The following is an 18,459-nucleotide window of genomic DNA, read 5'->3' on the forward strand; positions in this document are numbered from 1 at the left end:
GAGAAATGACTGAATATGAGGTGCACCGGCATGAGAAGGTATTTGCAACGAGGAAAGGATATAATTGGCAAAGCTTGAATTGAATTCATCGGATAAAAGAGAATGAAGAATGATGAACTAGAAGCTCCGTTAGAATCATCATGACAATCACCGGATACGAACATTGACTGAAAAGAACGAAGAGACTTCACATGAATAAAATGGATATTTGATTAAGAATTCCGAGTCCTCGAAGAAAACAAGGGAGGGAGGGTGGGAAAAACAAAGGCAACTTGGAGACGGATGAAACAAACACCGTTGAGAAGAACTGATACTTGATCTTGCGGTTGTTGAAATGATCGGATCCACTTGAAGAGAAACACGCCGGTGAAAAGAAATTGGCATGAAAATCTCGATTATCATGAAGGATTAGTATTCCCATAGGAATATGAGAACACCATTTAGGAAAGGTATGGAATCAACATTTGCCTTCGAAGCAACTTGGATACCACAACTCAAAACAAAAACAAAGGGTTGGCTTGCAGAATAAGCCGGAACAAACATATGATAGAGATTTCGTACGAAGTTTTCGTGGTGGGGCCTACACGGGCTCGATCGTACAACACCATCATGTACAAGGCAGTGCACATGACATACGAAGCGTCCCCGAATCGGCATAGCCAAGGACTCTTTAAGACACAACGAGACCACTATAAAACCAACCGTGAATAGGTGGACCACTAGACGTCGAACCCCAATTTCATATCATACATCTGACGGAAAGATGTCCTAAGAGCTACTTGAATTCCCACTTATAACTCCTGAAATTTTCCGGTTATGCAATCAGGTGCTGGGGATACAGGGGAAGCATAATATCTCACCCAAACTAGCAAATCCTACATCCAGCTGTATCCATCCTTCAACACATAACCAAGAAACCTTCGGAAATCATCTACCTCAACCTTCGAAAAGCATCCGTTATACAAGTTATGGCAATACTCCCGAACTCCCACCCAGTACTGGGTGGCGTCGAGGTTATCTCACCAACAACTGCATAAAAGAGATTTTCGATGTCGGCGAACTAAACTCAGGTATTCCAGAACTGCAACGATAAAATTGTGACGACAACACCTCGGAGCTCAACTCCCCGGGACACTGCCACAACCCCTAAATGACTGGAGGCACCAAGAACAATATTCTCGTCACAAAACCATCGGAACGATTCCAAGATACCCGCGTGATCCTAAAAAAAATTTAGTGAAAATTTGAGAAGAGAAGAGTCAAAATTCTATGTCAGGATGCCTTACCAGAGTGATGAGGGGACTGGGGAGTAAAAACAATTCCTAAACTCTCCGATATAATTCCTAAATGACTCAAAACATGTTTCTGTACTCAACTCGTCCACTAATTTGATCAAGCAATGGGGCTCCTAAGGTCGGGGAAGGCTCTGATTACCAACTTGTAACGCCCTCGATGCGGCTATATCTCCCACGTGTCGAAGCACGACTTAGAGGCAAAACCGCATTGAAAGCAATGTCGCAAGTGAGGTAATCTTCACACAACCCATGTAATACATAAGGGAAATGGATACATAGTTGTCTTACAGTCGCCACTTCACACAATTACATGAATAAAGCATTACATCAAACAGATACAATCAAGGTTCGACTACGGAACCAAAATAAAAGAAGAACCCCAAATGCGACAAGGTCCCCGATCGACCCCAACTGGGCTCCACTACTGATCAACTAGAACGAAACGACACAAAGGGCAAGATCTTCATCGAGCTCCTCCTGAGCTTGGTTGCGTTATCTGCACGGACTCATCGGCACCTGCAAGCTGGTTTTGGAACTATCTGTGAGTCACGGGGACTCAGCAATCTCACACCCTTGCGATCAAGACTATTTAAGCTTATAGGAAGGGTAAGAGGTATGAGGTGGAGCTGCAGCAAGCGACTAGCATATATGGTGGCTAACATACGCAAATGAGAGCGAGAAGAGAAGGCAAGGCACGGTCGATAAAACTATGATCAAGAAGTGATCCTAGAACAACCTACGTCAAACATAACTCCAACACCATGTTCACTTCCCGGACTCCGCCGGAAAGAGACCATCACGGTTACACACGCGGTTGATGTATTTTAATTAAGGTCAACTTCAGGTTTTCTACAACCGGACGTTAACAAATTCCCATCTGCCCATAACCGCGGGCATGGCTTTCGAAAGTTCAAAACCCTGCAGGGGTGTCCCAACTTAGCCCATCACAAGCTCTCACGGTCAACGAAGGATATTCCTTCTAGCGGGAAGACCCGATCAGACTCGGAATCCCGGTTACAAGACATTTCGACAATGGTAAAACAAGACCAGCAAAGCCACCCAGATGTGCCAACAAATCCCGATAGGAGCTGCACATATCTCGTTCTCAGGGCACACCGGATGAGCCAGACGTCGGGTGGGCCAGCCCAGAGTTGCCCCTGGTAGCTCGGACATCCCTCGGTTTGGACCAACACTCAGAGGAGCACTGGCCCGGGGGTTTAAAATAAAGATGACCCTTGAGTCTGCAGAACCCAAGGGAAAGAAAAGGCTAGGTGGCAAATGGTAAAACCAATGTTGGGCCATGCTGGAGGAGTTTTATTCAAGGCGAACTGTCAAGGGATTCCCATTATTACCGAACCGCATAAGGAATGCAAAATCCGGGAACATAACACCGATATGACGGAAACTAGGGCGGCAAGAGTGGAACAAAACACCAGGCATAAGGCCGAGCCTTCCACCCTTTACCAAGTATATAGATGCATTAATTAAATAAGAGATATTGTGATATCCCAACAAGTAAACACGTTCCAAACAAGGAACAACATCTCCATGTTCAAACAAGGAACAAACTTCAGTATTCACCTGCAACTAACAATGCTATAAGAGGGGCTGAGCAAAGCGGTAACATAGCCAAAGAACGGTTTGCTAGGACATGGTGGGTTAGAGGTTTGACATGGCAATTTGGGAGGCATGATAAGCAAGTGGTAGGCATCATAGCATAGGCATAGCGAAAGAGCGAGCATCTAGAAAGCAAAGATAGAAGTGATTTCAAGGGTATGGTCATCTTGCCTGAAATCCCGCAAGGAAGAAGAACGAGTCCATGAAGAAGACAAACTGACATAGTCGAACGGTTCCTCACAAACGCGACGTTATCGGAACCAACCGAAGAAGCAACACTGGAAAGGAGCACACAACATAGTAAACAACCAACACATAATCATGGCATGATGCACAATCAAGTTTGATGCATGTCCGGTTTAAAGAGGCATGGCATGGCAAAATGCACAAGCAACCCTACAAATTAAGTGGAGCTCAATATGCAACGAGTTGCATATTGACGAAACACCACGACAAGTTATTTAGTTCGATCTCGTTTATGTACCAACAATATTAAATGTTGTTAAACATGGCAAGAGGGTGAAGCAAAAGAAAACTACCTATCTAGGCAAGTTTAAATGAGGCCGGAAACAACGAACAACAATTCCGGTAAATCCCCATGTGCATATATTAGGTTTGGTCCTGTTCTGCCCTAAACCATATTTTATAGTTATTAAACATGCAAGATGATGCCACCATGTTAAACTAGGCAAAATTCTACCCCATTAACATATAAAGTTTGTTAAAAACGGAGCTACGGTTATTTAGTTATGAATTAAACCATTTTAGCATAGCATTTATACAAAATTAAAAAAACATCAAGTTTAAACATCTTTTGACATGGATGAAAGTTGGAAATTATGAAACTAGATGAAATTCTAAGCACTTTACATGTTTAAAACATTTTAATCCGATGCACGGTTCTGGAATTATTATATGCATGATGTTGAGGGTTTTCTGTAAAAACTGCTGACTCTGGAAAATACAAAAACGTTCTATGTAAAAAAACAGGATACGGGCCGGATCTGGAACAGAGCTGGGGAGCTGCTCACATTGGGCCTTAGCAGGCCGGCTATTGCAGAGGCTGGCAGGGGAAGGAAGCGCCTGGGCCGGGAGGCCGAGCGCTGTGCCTTGGCGCTGGAAGGGAGGCAGCCCAGGCGGGTAGCGAGGCCGCTCGATCAAAACGAAGGAAGTCAACGCGGGCACTGGTCGCTGTTCGTCCTCATCCTCGAAGCAGCGGGAGTAGGTGTGCGACGGTGCCGGGAACAGCAAGGAGGTGGGCTCCGGTCGGGGATCGAGGGACTTGGCCGTGGCGACTCCAGGCGATGTAGTGGCTGCTCCAACCGGCGAGGAAGGCAAGCGGCCGGGCGGAGCTGGAGGCCAAGGCGGCGGCGTCCTGGTAGAAGCAGAGGACATAGGCAGCAGCGGCAGAAACGGGGCGGCGGTGAGGAACGCTTGGCGCGAATCTATGGCGGCGCTGGACGCCGGTGACAGGGCGCAGGGGTCCAGGACCCGTGAGGAGGAGAGGTGCGGCCATGGCGTTTCCTTGGACTTGGCCGGCTCGATGATGACGGGCAGCAATGGACAGGCGCGGCTCCTGTAGGGGAACGAGGCGGCGCTGGGGTCGTGCATCGTTCGTTCGACAAGGGAAGCAACGGCAGCAGCAGGTTAGGCCGGCGACGGCGCCGGTGGCCGGGGACGTTCTTCGTCTCGGTGGTGCTCTGGCCCTACAGAAGAAACAAGGCGACCACGCGATTAGCAGCAGCAGCAGGAGAAGAACAGCAAGAAACAGGGAGGAGGCGCGGTGAGGAGGACCTGCGGGTCGGAGCAACTTGACGGCGGCGCCATGGCGTGGTGCTGCTCTCGATCCATTGTGGATCGAGGCACTGGAGGAGGGGAGGAGGTGCGGAGCAGCCTGCTCGAGCTCGAGGGTGAGCGCGGCGCTCCGGGGTTGGCTGATGCTCTGCAGGTGGGATGGATCAATGGAGAGAAGTGGCTGGCGCTGGTTGGCTCCGGTTGATTCGGGATGAAATGCTAAGGAGGAAGGAGGTTGGTCGGGTGGCTCGAATGGATCGGGCAAGATCCCGAGGATGGAGGAAATTAGTTGGATCTGAGCGACTGGGTGGATCTGAAACGAGGAAAGAGGTGGTTGGTCCAGTGCTGGATCCGAGGAGGGTGGCGGCGCAGGAGGGGCTAGGAGCTAGGCTAGGGTTTAGGGTTGATCTGGTCATATATAGCAGGTGGATTTTTGTTAGGTGCATCTGGTCCCTCCGATTTAGATCGGGCGGTCGAGAATAAAATGTTAGGGATGCCAAATAAGAAAACGGTGATGTTTCGTAGACGTTTGGGGATGATCCGGACACAACGGCAACGATTGTCCGGGTCGGGTCCGGGACAACTTTCGGACGCGTGCGCGAGGAGGGCCGCGGGCTGATGAGAGAGCTTAGGTTGGGCCTGGCGGTAGTTAGTGGGCTGTGTAGACGGTCTCGAGCTAAGAGAAGAGAAGAGAGGGAGGCCCGGCGACTGTTTCCGGAGACCGAAAACGTCCGACGATAGACCGGCTACTATTGCCTCTATATTTATCCGTTGGGGCATCAAACGGACTCCGAATGCGATGAAACTTGGCAGGCGGTCTACTGACAACAAAACAACACCGCATGCCAACTTTCAACCCATTCGGAGAACATTTTCCGGCCACTTATAAAATAATATTTCAGACATGTCCCGGGCGCGTGCAAGTGTGTCTGGGCTCAGAGCGGACAACGGAAGGAACTGGGAGAACCCGGACGGATGCAAGTTTTGAAAAACATGATGATGCAATGCGGATGATGACATGATAAAATGCAACACGCAAGCAAATGACAAGACAACAACAGCGAATAACTGGAAGACACCTGGCACAACGGTCTCGGGGCGTTACAAAGGAGTTCATCATCAACACACCATTTGTTACTTCTTGGAGAGTGGTGTCTCCTAGATTGGCTAGGTGTCACTTGGGAGCCTCCGACAAGATTGTGGAGTTGAACCAAGGAGTTTGTAAGGGCAAGGAGATCGCCTACTTCGTGAAGATCTACCGCTAGTTAGGCAAGTCCTTCGTGGGCGACGACCGTGATGGAATAGACAAGGTTGCTTCTTCGTGGACCCTTCGTGGGTGGGGCCCTCCGTGGACTCACGCAACCGTTACCCTCTGTGGGTTGAAGTCTCCATCAACGTGGATGTACGATAGCACCACCTATCAGAACCACGATAAAAACATCCGTGTCTCCAATTGCGTTTGAATCCTCCAAACCCTTCTCTTTACATTTTTGCAAGTTGCATGCTTTACTTTCCGCTGCTCATATACTCTTTTGCATGATTTCTTGAATTGTGTGAAGATTGCTTAACTTGTGCTAAGATAGCTAAAATCTGCCAAGAACTAAAATTGGGAAAAGGCTAGATTTTTATTTGGTCAAATAGTCTAATCACCCCCCTGCTAGACATACTTTCGATCCTACAGGCGCTCTCGGCGTAGGCGGCCACGCTCTTGGTGCAGGCGGCCGCGCTCGGGAGGGGGGGACGCGGCCATCGTACGGGCCTTCACGAAGCGTTTACACGGCGTCATCTTGGCAAGATGGGGGTGCGGGAATGGGGATCGGAATTCGTGGATTTGGGGATTGCCGACACTCACCAGACCAGCCGGCGAAGCGTAAGGAGGGAGACTTAAATAGAACCAGATATTTTCATCGCAAACGGTTCCTAGAAAACAACTGTGTGTGATGTCGTAGATATTTTTTATTAGATTTAAAAGACGAATTTGGAATAAAGTGCTAACGGATGGTGTTTTAAATGAACAAGAAATTTTGTAGTACTAATACAACTGTCATCTCAAATTTTGGAAAATTTCACGGGTCATTTGACCTTCTAAGACATTTAAGTGATTTTCTAGCCATTTAATGACAGTAATTGAAATTTGAACTACATGTACATGCAATAGCTAACCATAACGGTTTGAAAACTCATACTTCGTGTACTTGTGTGCGATTTAATTCCATGTGTAGTAAATTGGAAGGAATTTTCAAACATATTGGTCTAACGGCTATGACACTATTAAGCATGGAGTGACATGGCATTTTAATTCCAAAAAATTAAAAAAATCAGAAACACATGAAACCTTGGTCGATGTAATGTCATGCCACCAAGATGATGTGGTAATTTTGTTTTGCATGTTTGACCAAAGTTTGGACACACACCCCTCACAAACCGGAGCAACTCACTAGAAGGCTCGTGGTTCCGAGAGGGAACAATGCATGTTTGATGACGAACCCTAGATAGCTTCCTCTTACGGCCTTCAAATTTTTTTCTACGTCTAACGTGCACGACTACAACTGTATTGTGAATTTTTTGAAAATTCTAGGGGTCATTTGACCTTTTAAAGACATTTAAGTGATTTTCTATCCATTTAATGACCGTAATTCAAATTTGAACGACAACTACATGCAACACGTAATCGAAACGGTTTGAAAAATCATATTTGTGTACTTGTGTGCGAGTTAATTCCATGTGTAGTAAACTAGAAGGAATTTTCAAACATATTTGTATCATGACATGGACACATATGCATGAATACGTATGCATGGAGTGGCATGGCATTTTAATTCCAAAAAAATCAGAAACACATGAAACCTTGGCTGATGTAATGTCATGCCACCAAGATGATGTGGTAAAGACATTGGCATGTTTAATGAAAGTTTGGACACACACCCCTCAAAATCGGAGCAACTCTCTACAAGGTTTGTGGTTCCGAGAGGAACAATGCTGTCAGATTTCGGGTTCCGGCAGACCCTTGAGGTTCGAACACTAGGGTGCGCGCGGAGATTTCGCCTCCTACCTACCTGCACCCCTCCGCCATGCTAGGATCTAAACTAAGGAAAGAACAACACAAGAGACACAGGGTTTATACTGGTTCGGGCCACCGTTGTGGTGTAATACCCTACTCCAGTGTGTGGTGTGGTGGATCGCCTCTTGGGCTGATGATGATGAACAATACAAGGAAGGACAGCCTCGCGAGGGTCTGTTCTTGGCTGAGGCGATGAACTGCTGGGAGGAGTTCAGCCACCTCTCTCTCTCTCTCTCTCTCTCGGCTCCGACTGACCGACCGACCCTTCTAACGAGCCTCTTCCTTCCTACCTCTTTTTCGTCCTCCCCTCCATGTGGGTGGCTGGTCCTATTTATAGAGGCCGTGGTCCTCTTCCCAAATATTGAGCGGGAAGGGAGCCAACAATGGCGGGCTAATTTGAAGGGGGACAGCAAGTATCAGCTATCCTGACAAAAGTAGTCTTCGCCTGTGCAAAGCTCTGGTGATGACACCGTCTTGGGCTCCACGGTGACCTCCGTCTCGTAGTCCTCCTGGCCTTGGTCTTGTTGCACCAAAATGGCAACCTTTGCCTGATGCCTCGGTACTCCGTGGCTGCGCTTTCCCCCTTTGCACCAAAGAGGAAAGGAGGACGCTGCGCGGGCTGGCACCCGCCTGGCGCCCTGAGTTGTCATGGCTTGTGTCATGGGCACCTCGTGAGGTACCCCGCCTTGATCCCTCCGCCTCCTCGTGAGCCAGCCTGACGAGGCCGTGCCTGAGGAAGCTTCGCGTCGTCCGCCCCGCGAGGCTTGGCCCCTCGCGAGGGTCATGGGTTTGTGTTGGTGAAGATGGGCCGTGCTGGGCCTCCTTTGAGCCATGCTGCAGGCCGCAGGCAGGCAAGTCTGGGGACCCCCGTTCCCAGAACACCGACAGTAGCCCCCGGGCCCAAGGCGCGCCCGGACTTGGCCGTGCAGGGAGGCGGAAGGGCAAGAGCGAAGCGCCGCTGGCCCTAACAGCCTGCGGCCTTGGGCGCCGCGTGGCGGTTGATTGGACATGGGCGTCTCCACTTCCCCATGGTGCCTCGGCAACTGCACTGACTGGACAAGTCCCTGCATGCAGAACGGGTCATGATTACCTGCGATCGTGGAGGTCGGCGGTTGGCCTCCGCCGGCTATAAGTATGAGACAGTGTGCGCCCTTCCGGTTCATCTCCCCTTGCTTCTCCTTCTTCTTCATGGCCCCGTCGAGGAGGTTTTCGGCCGCGGAGAAGGAGAAGGCTTGCCAGGCAGAGCATGCCTCTCCCCTGCCCAAGCGCGGCCGAGGGCGCCCCCGCAAGCATCCTGTGGCCACCACAGCAGCTTCCCGCGGCCGCGGAGACGCTTTCCAGCGCGGTGGCGGGAGGATTGTTGCGGCCGGGGGGTGCGCTCCGGCTGCACGTCCCCCTATGCTGCGCTTTCGTGCTGCAGAGGTGCTGCCGGAGTTCGTCGTGTGGTCGGTGGAGCCGACTAGCACCCGGCTCCCACTTCCTCGCTTCTTCCTTGGCGAGCTCCCGGCCAGCGCCCCGGGCGGCCTCTGGCTTCAGGCCGACGGCTGCTGCAGCCGGGCCTCATGGGTCTCACTGGAGGTCTCCGCAGCCGGGAGCCTGGCCTGGCCCGCGGTTGGCACACGTTTGCCCGGGCGCGTGGCCTGGGCCGTCGGTGCACCCTATACTTCAGGTTCGACGGCGATGCCACCCTCTACGTGAGGGTGTTTGGGGAAGATGGTCGCCGCGCAGGGTGTTGCCCCGAGGGCGATGACCACGGCTGGGAACCTGGCTCCGGCGATGATGGAGAGGACGACGCTCGCGGGGCCGACGGCGCTCAGGGTTCCTCAAGCTTCTCCGGTTCTTCTTCAGGCGGCGACTCTCCTAGTGGTGGCCGCAGCCAGCCCCCACGCCGTCGTATCTGCTTGGGGGTTGGTGGCGCGTCCGCCCACCGTCGCGCCCTGGTGAAGCGCGAGAGGGAGTCTGCCGGAGCTCCGAAGGCTGCTCGGGCTTCCCTGCGGGCCGGTGCGAGGCGAGCTGCACCAGAATTGTTTTTTTTCTCTTCCCTTTTCCTACATAAAGAAGGACAGCAGTGTGGTGCCCCGCGGGGGCGTGTACAGCCCCAACTCATTATTACGTGAGAGTGTCACGGGCGGCGAGCTTCACAGGCGTTCGCCTTGCTTCATAGGCTCCGGGCTTTTTCCGAAACGCGATAGCTTCACAGGCATTCGCCTTGCTTCACAGGCTCCGGGCCTTTTCCCAAACGCTATAGCTTCACAGGCATTCGCCTTTCTTCACAGGCTCCGGGCCTTTTCCAAAGCGCGATAGCTTCACAGGCATTCGCCTTGCTTCACAGGCTCCGGGCCTTTTCCAAAACGCAATAGCTTCACAGGCACTCGCCTTGCTTCACAGGCTCCGGGCCTTTTCCAAAACGCGATAGCTTCACAGGCACTCGCCTTGCTTCACAGGCTCCGGGCCTTTTCCAAAATGCGATAGCTTCACAGGCACTCGCCTTGCTTCACAGGCTCCTGGCCTTTTCCAAAATGCGATAGCTTCACAGGCACTCGCCTTGCTTCACAGGCTCCGGGCCTTTTCCAAAACGCGATAGCTTCACAGGCACTCGGCTTGCTTCACAGGCTCCGGGCCTTTTTAGGGGTAGAACCTTCGGAGGTGCAGGATGTTCCATGCGTTCTGGACCGGCACTTCCTCCTGAGTCTCCAAGCGCGCTGACATGTATATAGGAATCATTTCCGAGACAAATAGACCGACTCCTGCCTGCATCTACTACTATTACTCCACTCACCGACCGCTATCTAGCATGCATCTAGAGTATTAAGTTAAAAACAGAGTAACGCCTTAAGCAAGATGACATGATGTAGAGGGATAGACTCATGCAATATGAAGAAAACCCCATCTTGTTCTCCTCGATGGCAACAATACAATACGTGCCTTTCTGCCCTTACTGTTACCGGGAAAGGACACCGCAAGATTGAACCCAAAGCTAAGAACTTCTCCCATTGCAATAAAGATGAATCTAGTATGCCAAACCAAACTGATAATTCAAAGAGACTTGCAAACATAACCAATCATACATAAAAGAATTAAAAGAAGATTCAAATACTATACATAGATAGACTTGATCATAAACCCACAATTCATCGATCTCAATAAACACACCGCAAAAAGAAGATTACATCGAATAGATCTGCACAAGAGAGGGGGAGAACATTGTATTGAGGTCCAAAAAGAGTGAAGAAGCCATCTAGCTACTAACTATGGACCCGTAGGTCTGAGGTAAACTACTCACACTTCATCGGAAGGGCTATGGTGTTGATGTAGAAGCCCTCGTGATCGATGCCCCCTACGGCGGAGCTCCGGAACAAGCCCCAAGATGGGATCTCGTGGATACAGAAAGTTACGGCAGTGGAATTAGGGTTTTGGCTCCGTATCTGATTGTTTGGGGGTACGTGGGTATATATAGGAGGAAGAAGTATGTCGGTGGAGCAACAGGGGGCCCATGAGGGTGGAGGGCGTGCCTGGGGGGGGGGGTAGGCGCGCCCCCTACCTCGTGGCCTCCTGTTACGTGTCTTGACGTAGGGTCCAAGTCTCCTGAGTTGTATTCAATGAGAAATCACGTTCCTGAAGGTTTCATTCCGTTTGGACTCCGTTTGATATTCATTTTCTGTGAAACCCTAAAACACACAAAAAAACAGCAATTCTGGGCTGGGCCTCTGGTTAATAGGTTAGTCTCAAAAATAATATAAAAGTGGATAATAAAGCCCAATAATGTCCAAAACAGTAGATAATATAGCATGGAGCAATCAAAAATTATAGATACGTTGGAGACGTATCAAGCATCCCCAAGCTTAATTCATGCTCGTCCTCGAGTAGGTAAATGATAAAAACAAATTTTTGATGCGGAGTGCTACTTGGCATAATTTTAATGTAATTCTTCTTAATTGTGGTATGAATATTCAGATCTAAAAGATTCAAGACAAAAGTTCATATTGACATAAAAATGATAATACTTCAACCATACTAACAAAGTAATTATGTCTTCTCAAAATAACATGGCTAAAGAAAATTATACCTACAAAATCATATAGTCTGGCTATGTTCTATCTTCACCACACAAAATATTTAAATCATGCACAACCCAGATGACAAGCCAAGCAATTGTTTCATACTTTTGTCGTTCTCAAAACTTTTTCAATCTTCACGCAATACATGAGCGTGAGCCATGGATATAGCACTATAGGTGGAATAGAGTGGTGGTTGTGGAGAAGACAAAAAGGGAGAAGATAGTCTCACATCAACTAGGCGCATCAACGGGCTATGGAGATGCCCATCAATGGATATCAATGTGAGTGAGTAGGGATTGCCATGCAACGGATGCACTAGAGCTATAAGTATATGAAAGCTCAAAAAGAAACTAAGTGGGTGTGCATCCAACTTGCTTGCTCATGAAGACCTAGGGCAATTTGAGGAAGCCCATCATTGGAATATACAAGCCAAGTTCTATAATGAAAAATTCCCACTAGTATATGAAAGTGATAACATGAGAGACTCTCTACTATGAAGATCATGGTGCTGCTTTGAAGCACAAGTGTGGTAAAAGGATAGTAACATTGTCCCTTCTCTCTTTTTCTCTCATTTTTTTATGTGGGCCTTTTCTGTTTTTTATGGCCTCTTTTCTTTCTCTTTTTTTATTTGGGCTTCTTTAGCCTCTTTTATTTATTTTTCGTCCGGAGTCTCATCCCGACTTGTGGGGGAATCATAGTCTCCACCATCCTTTCCTCACTGGGACAATGCTCTAATAATGATGATCATCACACTTTTATTTTTCTTACAACTCAACAATTACAACTCGATACTTAGAACAAAATATGACTCTATGTGAATGCCTCCGGCGGTGTACCGGGATATGCAATGATGCATGAGTGACAAGTATGAAAGAATTATGAACGGTGGCTTTGCCACAAATACTATGTCAACTACATGATCATGCTAAGCAATATGACAATGATGGAGTGTGTCATAAACGGAATGGTGGAAAGTTGCTTGGAAATATATCTCGGAATGGCTATGGAAATGCCATAATAGGTAGGTATGGTGGCTGTTTTGAGGAAGGTATATGGTAGGTGTATGATACCGGTGAAAGGTGCGTGGTATTAGGGAGGCTAGCAAAGGTGGAAGGGTGAGAGTGCGTATAATCCATGGACTCAACAATAGTCATAAAGAACTCATATACTTATTGCAAAAATCTACAAGTTATCAAAGCAAAGTATTACGCGCATGCTCCTAGGGGGATAGATTGGTAGTAAAAGACCATCGCTCGTCCCCGACCGCCACTCATAAGGAAGACAATCAATAAATAAATCATGCTCCGACTTCATCACATAATGGTTCACCATACATGCATGCTATGGGAATCACAAGCTTCAACACAAGTATTTGTCAAATTCACAACAACTCAACTAGCATGACTTTAATATCACCATCTCCATATCTCAAAACAATTATCAAGTATCAAACTTATCATAGTATTCAACACACTCATAAGAAAGTTTTATTATTAATCTTATATACCAAGCATATTAGGATTTTAAGAAAATTACCATGCTATTAAGACTCTCAAAATAATCTAAGTGAAGCATGAGATATCAATAGTTTCTATAAAACAAATCCACCACCGTGCTCTAAAATATATAAGTGAAGCACTAGAGCAAAATTATATAACTCAAAGGATATAAGCGAAGCACATAGAGTATTCTAACAAATTCCAAATCATATATGGCTCTCTCGAAAGGTGTGTACAGAAAGGATGATTGTGGTAAACTAATAAGCAAAGACTCAAATCATACAAGACGCTCCAAGCAAAACACATATCATGTGGTAAATAAAAATATAGCTCCAAGTAAAGTTACCGATAGAAGTAGACGAAAGAGGGGATGCCTTCCGGGGCATCCCCAAGCTTTGGCTTTTAGGTGTCCTTAGATTATCATGGGGGTTCCATGGGCATCCCCAAGCTTAGGCTCTTGCCACTCCTTGTTCCATAATCCATCAAATCTTTACCCAAAACTTGAAAACTTCACAACACAAAACTTAAAGTAGAAAATCTCGTGAGCTCCGTTAGCGAAAGAAAACAAAAGACCACTTCAAGGTACTGTAATGAACTCATTCTTTATTTATATGGGTGTTAAACCTACTGTATTCCAACTTCTCTATGGTTTATAAACTATTTTACTATCCATAGATTCATCAAAATAAGCAAACAACACACGAAAAACAGAATCTGTCAAAAACAGAACAGTTGGTAGTAACCTGTACCTAGCGCACGATCTGGAACCCCAAAATTCTAAAATAAATTTATAGACGTGAGGAATTTATCTATTAATCATCTGAAAGAAGAATTAACTAAATATCACTTTCCAAATAAAAATGACAGCAGTTCTCGTGAGCGCTAAAGTTTCTGTTTTTTACAGCAAGTTCAACAAGACTTTCCCCAAGTCTTCCCAACGGTTCTACTTGGTACAAACACTAATTAAACACAAAAAACACAACCAAAACAGAGGCTAGATAAATTATTTATTAAATAACAGCAAGGAATAACATTGGGTTGTCTCCCAACAAGCGCTTTTCATTAAAGCCTTATAGCTAGGCATTGATAATTTTAATGATGATCACATGAAAGACAAGAATTGAAGCACAAAAGGAGCATCATAAAGCATGTGACAAACACATCTAAGTCTAACATACTTCCTATGCATAGGCATCTTATAGGAAAAAAAATTATCAGGGCAAGCAAAAACTAGCATATGCAAGGAAGCGGAAAGAAACAATAGCAATCTCAACATAACGAGAGGTAATTTAGTAACATGAAAATTTCTACCACCATATTTTCCTCCCTCATAATAATTACATGTAGGATCATAAGAGAATTCAAAAATATATCTATCACATAAAATATTCTCAAAATGATCCACATGCATGCAAATTTGACACTCTTCCGAAATAGTGGGATCAACATTAACTAAAGTCATGACCTTTCCAAACCCACTTTTATCAAAAACTTCATGAGATTGAACATTCTCCAAATATTTGGGATCTAAAGTTGACATTATTCCAAACCCACTTTCAATATTATTGCAAACGTTATAATCAATCTCATATTCATCATGGGGTTTAAATAAATTTTCAAGATCAAAAGAAGAATCACCCCAATCATGATCATTGCAACAAGTAGAAGACATAACAAAACTAGCATCCCCAAGCTTAGGGTTTTGCATATTATTAGCACAATTGACATTAATAGATTTTATAATAGCATCATTGCAATCATGCTTTTTATTCAAAGATCTATCGTGAATTACTTAATAAAATACTTCATCGCAATTTTTAGATTCACGAATTTCAAGCAAAACTTCATAAAGATAATCTAGTGCACAAAACTCACTAGCAATTCGTTCATCATAATTGGATCTCTTAAAAAGGTTAGCAAGTGGATGAGGATCCATAGATCTTAGGTTCTCTATTTAGTAATAAATAAATAACTATTCCAACCATACGAGCAAACAAGAAATGGGCAAAAGAGGCAAATAGAGAAAGAGAGGGAGGATAGAGAGAGAGAGGGCGAATAAAACGACAAGGGTGAAGTGGGGGGAGAGGAAAATGAGAGGCAAATGGAAAACAATGTAATGCGGGAGATAAGGATGGGTACTTGGTATGTTGACTTTTGCGTAGACTTCCCTGGCAACAGCGCAAGAAATCCTTCTTGCTACCTCTTTTAGCACTGCGTTGGTTTTCCCCGAAGAGGAAGGGATGATGCAGCAAAGTAGCGTAAGTATTTCCCTTGGTTTTTGAGAACCAAGGTATCAATCCAGTAGGAGGCTACGTGTGAGTCCCTCACACCTGCACAAAACAAATAAATCCTCGCAACCAATGCAAATAGGGATTGTCAATCCCTATAGGGCCACTTACGAGAGTGAGATCTGATAGATATGATAAGATAATAATTTTGGTATTTTTATGATAAAGATGCAAAGTAAAATAAAGGCAAAGTAAATAGCAAAGTAAATAACTAAGTAGTAGGAGATTTATATGATAAATATAGACCCGGGGGCCATAGTTTCACTAGTGGCTTCTCTCGAGAGCATAAGTATTCTACGGTGGGTGAACAAATTACTGTTGAGCAATTGACAGAATTGAGCATAGTTATGAGAATATCTAGGTATGATCATGTATATAGGCATCACGTCTGGGACAAGTAAACCGACTCCTGCCTGCATCTACTACTATTACTCCACCCATCGACCGCTATCCAGCACGCATCTAGAGTATTAAGTTAAAAACAGAGTAACGCCTTAAGCAAGATGACATGATGTAGAGGGATAGACTCATGCAATATGAAGAAAACCCCATCTTGTTGTCCTCGATGGCAACAATACAATACGTGCCTTGCTGCCCTTACTGTCACCGGGAAAGGACACCGCAACATTGAACCCAAAGCTAAGCACTTCTCCCATTGCAAGAAAGATCAATCTAGTAGGCCAAACCAAACTGATAATTCGAGGAGACTTGCAAAGATAACCAATCATACATAAAAGAATTCAGAGAAGATTCAAATATTATTCATAAATTGACTTGATCATAAACCCACAATTCATCGGTCTCAACAAACACACCGCAAAAAGAAGATTACATCGAATATATCTCCACAAGAGAGGGGGAGAACATTGTATTGAGATCCAAAAAGAGAGAAGAAGCCATCGAGCTACTAACTATGGACCCATAGGTCTGAGGTAAACTACTCACACTTCATCGGAAGGGCTATGGTGTTGATGTAGAAGCCCTCCGTGATCGATGCCTCCTCCGACGGAGCTCCGGAACAGGCCCCAAGATGGGATCTCGTGGATACAAAAAGTTACGGCGGTGAAATTAGGGTTTTGGCTCCGTATATGATCGTTTGGGGGTACGTGGGTATATTTAGGAGGAAAAAGTACGTCGGTGGAGCAACAGGGGGCCCACAAGGGTGGAGGGCGCCCTAGGGGGGGAGGTAGGCGCGCCCCCTACCTCGTGGCCTCCTGTTACGTGTCCTGACATAGGGTCCAAGTCTCATAAGTTGTATTCAATGAGAAAATCACGTTCCCAAAGGTTTCATTCCGTTTGGACTCCGTTTGATATTCCTTTTCTTCAAAACCCTAAAACAGGCAAAAAAACAACAATTCTGGGCTGGGCCTATGGTTAATAGGTTAGTCCCAAAAATAATATAGAAGTGAATAATAAAGCCCAATAATGTCCAAAACAGTAGATAATATAGCATGGAGCAATCAAAAATTATAGATACGTTGGAGACGTATCAGCAGCTGACAGTGGCACCGGTGGCCGGCGGACTTGGAGCTCCAGGGGAGGCGGAGAAGCGGTGGCGCGGGCGCGGTCCATGAGATGGTGCGGGGGCGGCGTCCTGGTTCTGCGATGACTAGCGGCGAACAATGGAGGGGTGGTGCTCCAGCTGCCTCGGTCACCGGTGGCTAGCGATGCAAAGGAGGGGAAGGTGGTATCGAGGAGAGGTCTCCTTTGGCGGCGCGATGTGGAGGAGAGGAGGAGTGGGGATCACGTAGAGGGCATGGTGCCGACTAGGGTTAGAGGGTTAGGTGAGGGGTTTACGTGGGCCGGCCTGCTAGGAGGCCCAAGTGGCCAGCTGGGCTTCTCTCTCCCTCTTATTTCTTTAGCAGAAAAGGAAATAAAAGAGAGGAAAAGAAAGAGAGAGTTAGGGAAATATTTGGGGATGGGGATAATTTTCCCGAACTCACAAAAATATGCTTGTTCCGAGAAAATAGAAAAGTCCATGATTGAAATATGTAAATTCAAACTCATTTGAATTTAATTCAAATGGGTTTGAACTAGGACTTGGTAAAAGGAAGGTCCAAAAATGTTCGGATTTTTGGTGGAGCTCCGGAATGTGATGAAAGAATATATGGCAAGGTTGGATACTAAGAATTAAGATAACAAAGGCATTGGGATATTTTGCAAGTGTGTTATGGTGAATTCCAAATTAATGAAATATTTAATATAGCTCCCTAATATTTGGAGCATATGTTATAAAGAGCAATCACCATGTGAGTTCCCTCGATTTAAATAGATCAACGATCTATGCAATTTATTTAGTTGAGTTTTAGTTAGCTTTGAGAAAATGATGGCATGATGACATGATGCAATGCAAAATATGCAAAGAGGAATGCAAGAAGCAAAACAAATCACATGACGAATCCCGGAAACCATGGAAGGCATCTGGAGTGCTAGTCTCAGGGCGTCACAACACTCCACCACTACAAGAGGATCTCGTCCCGACATCTAGGATGGCACCGGAGAGAAGCAGAAAACAAAGAGGATAGGTAAACTAAGTTGCTTCTTGGATAAACGAGTGAAACGACGAACCTTGAGAGGTTGAACAAATTGAAATAAAGAATACAACGAAGATGAACAAAGTTGAAAACAATCTGTTAGAAAAGAGGAACAAGGAACATTACGGGAACCTTGTAGGTTGAAAGACATGAAACAAGAACTTAACGAACCAAAATAATATGAAACCACACCGGTACAATTAGATAGCCAAGGAACAAGAATGATAGGATTTGTACAACACTCCAATAGAAAAGAGAAGGAATACTTGATAAGATGAAAACAACTTGAAAGGAGAACACCACACTCCGGTTA

Source organism: Triticum urartu, chromosome 4A (genome assembly GCF_056163025.1).
Source record: "Triticum urartu cultivar PI428250 chromosome 4A, HENAU_Tu73, whole genome shotgun sequence".
NCBI lineage: Eukaryota > Viridiplantae > Streptophyta > Magnoliopsida > Poales > Poaceae > Triticum > Triticum urartu.